Source organism: Phytophthora infestans, genomic scaffold, assembly GCF_000142945.1.
Source record: "Phytophthora infestans T30-4 supercont1.120 genomic scaffold, whole genome shotgun sequence".
Taxonomy (NCBI): Eukaryota; Oomycota; class Peronosporomycetes; order Peronosporales; family Peronosporaceae; genus Phytophthora; species Phytophthora infestans.
In genome coordinates this window covers 213,998-217,435 of record NW_003303639.1, presented here as the reverse complement: position 1 = coordinate 217,435, position 3,438 = coordinate 213,998, and positions in this window count along the sequence as shown.

Here is a 3,438-nt window from a genome sequence, read left to right as displayed (position 1 = left end):
GCCACCTCCATGCGTAGGTTTCAATCTGCAGCTCCAAAAATAAAATAAATAATTATGGAAATTGTCGGTATCATTTGCGGGAACTCACATGTATAATACACGGCCATTAAAACATGGACTGTACAATTTCCAATTAAAAACATACCATACAAAGTGGAAACACACAGTACACAGGAGGACGCGTAAAATGTCCACAGTACTATGAGGTCAATCCACAGAGATAGTATTAATCCACAGATCTGTGAGCCCAGTAAATAACACACTATACTAATCCATAGCTGAATTGACAAATCCACTAGAAGATCAATCAATCCACCAAATGTCAGGTAATCAAACAAACTAAATTTTAGCCAACCAGTGGCCAATTACAAACCTCCGGAGATTGGCCGACACGCATCCAATCAAAATCTGCGGTAGGAAACGTCAAGACCAGCCACCGTCTCTACGCGCAGCACTCGTAAGCCCATAGTGAGTAGCTAGACGAAATCCTCTCCCTACCGTACGGACGCTAAAACTACGTAATTATTGTATTTTGTTTGCTTGATTGCTAACAATGTATCTGACACAGCCGCTTTAACAAATGGGAAAGCCACTCCCGTGGGCTATGCTGTATCGGCAGGTGTCGGAGGTGGAAAGCGAGCGTATTGTGGAGAACATGAAGCACGCGAAGAAACACAAAGTCACTGTCAGCAACACATCGATATGTGCCGTGTGTACGGATCCATCACCTCACACAATGCGATACCGGGTCTTCTCGTGTTCTTCAGCTACGTGTGCGGATGCGTGTGTCGCACCTTTGAGGTGTCGTTGGAAATGCAGGACGCTTGTATGCTGCAAAAGCGGCATAGTGAATATTTACGAGCTTGGTTTACACGAAGTGAAAGGAAATGATCCTCCTACTGGCGGCCTGACGTTGGAACAAAAGAGAACGGCGCGCCAACTAGCTGTTAACGGTCTGAAACCTGCTCGAATTTGAAACGCGCTGGCTGTTGGTGCCTCTGCGGAAAAAATTCCGCATCTCAGCAAGGCGCAAAGTTTTGTTACGTATTGCCGCAAGACTGAATTGAACAATACGGACGACTTGGATATTCTGGAGGAAGCTATCAGAGCAAAAGCCTACACTGGGCTAGAAGAAGAAAGCTCTGTATTTTCGTTTTCGAGCAACATGAATTGTAATGGAGACATCAATATTGGTGAAGGAATCGACACTGGCACATGATCTCAGATCCGGCGAGCGCCATCTCCCTAAGGAGATGGTCGTTGTCATCTCGCATGACATCTCGCTGACGGGGGGCGCGATCCAGCCGTCCGGTCAGGTCGCGGATCTCGACCGCCTGATCAGCCAACAAGAGTCGTAGGTCCTGCGAACGAGAGGCCGCACGGTGCTCCCACCCCTGGATCTCCATAGCCTGGTCATGGACCTGGGCTCGCAAGGTTTGGAGTTGGGTGGCGTGCAAAGACGCAGCTTGGTCGCTAGCATCTTGGGCCGTCTGGAGCTCCGCCGTCAAGGTTTGCACCCGATCTGAAAGAGCCTGGGCTAGAGTACGCAGATCGGTGGTTGATATTGAAGAAGGGCTGACCGGAGGAGTGGTGGATGGGGCCTTGCGCGGCGATTTGCTGGTAGTGCACGCCGTGAGCGCTGTTGTGCAGCGCCGACAACGTACAGGAGGCGATTGTGATAAAGTGCTTTCTCAGAAATAAGAGAAGGGACCTAACGCGGGGTCACTATCCCGAATCAGTGACAATTCTAAGTGATTAGAGAGGATTTGGATTGTCCGGCGCGGATGCAAGTTGCCTGTGGTGGATTAGCCATGACGAGCAGCACCCCGTATGCACGACGATGGATCTGGTATGACTGATGTACGGGAAAGCAAGATCCACCGAGACTTATCTCGGATCCACTCTTACCTGGATCCACTTAGGTGGTTATGGGATACGCAATGTACGGGTGGATCGAGTGTGGATCCTATGAAGGAATGGTGGTGGGTGTCATCTGAAGGTGGATCTAGCAACCACGGCTAATGAGAAGTCAAGATCCACTGCGAGGTGGCCCGGATCCCATACTTCTTAGTTCCGATTCGAAGAGGGAGGATCCCGCATAGAGTGACCGGGATCCAGGATCCAGGAATGATGGATGCAGTGGATCTCGAACTTTCGTGGGACAGTGGAGGTCACAGACGGTTGCAAGATGATATTGGATGATTGGAGAGCTCAGATCCATGACGAATGTACCCTTACAGTGGATTGGATCCAAGCGACCTGGATTTGGATGAGTGTACCCATAATAGGGTGACCATATTGATTACGCCATGGATCCGGTGGATCTGAAGATAATACAGCTGGGATGATGGGTCAAGGAAAGAAAGGACATGCAGCCGAGCCTGGTAAGGGATTTAACCAGTAAAAGACATAGAAGGTAGAAATCCAGGCAGGTATAGGCCTAAGTATCAATACAGTCTTCTATTTGCACAGTAACACGCAAGTGTCTTCCTGCCCTCAAGAACCGGAACTACATTGGCCGTACGAGCTCCGTGAAGGTTAGGAATTGCGAATCTAGTGTTGGTAGCGATAACTGGATAATACATTGGCCAGATCCTACAACCTAGTGAGCTTTTCCTTTACACGTGCAGATCCGACAGGTTAACCGAATTAACTACTTGGTCGGTTACACCCTAGAAGGTCTCAGCTCTCAAGATCCCGTCACAGGAGGCGGCAAGTACGACGTAAAGGAAACGCAAAGGAAAGGGACACACCCGCAAGGCAACCCTACGGCCAGATCCACGATCTAGGCCCCGGATCCATAAGCTCGAATATTCGCTTAGGATTTGGAACCATCCACGGACGCAGAGTAAAGATTTTCCACTGCTGCTCCACGTCTCGCCAAGACGCTTAAGCTTCACGACTTGAACTCTTCGGAAGTTTCCGAGAGAGCAAGATCCCGCCCTACTGACGGGTACACAAGGTGAGGAAAGTTCAGCAGAACACGGATCATCGGGGGACCCCCTCCGTTAGTCGGTGTCTGGGCGCAGTTGGTAAGTTGGATTCAGCAATCTCGCAGATTTTGCTGATCCCGCTACACCACAGTACTACTAACAACCCATTGCAATAAGATAATAATATCCCCCAATCGGATACACTCACCCTCCCTCTGGCAACCGCCGCCTCTTCATAGCCTTCATTCTCGAAAAAGCACAGCGGACGGCGAAGTCGGGCCGTCTCAACAGGGACTCGCTCGAACCGGTGTCATCTTCGCCTACGGGCCTGCTTCACTGATGAGTGGCTCTACCGAGCGTCACTATGGCTTCATCACGCCCGTCTGCTTCCTCTCGTGTCCTCTGGGTGGGTGGAACGGGGTCGGCGGAGGCTTTAGAGTCTCAAATAGCGAGGTACAGACTCAGATAAACCCATAATAACTAAAGTCCATAATCACGAGATAAC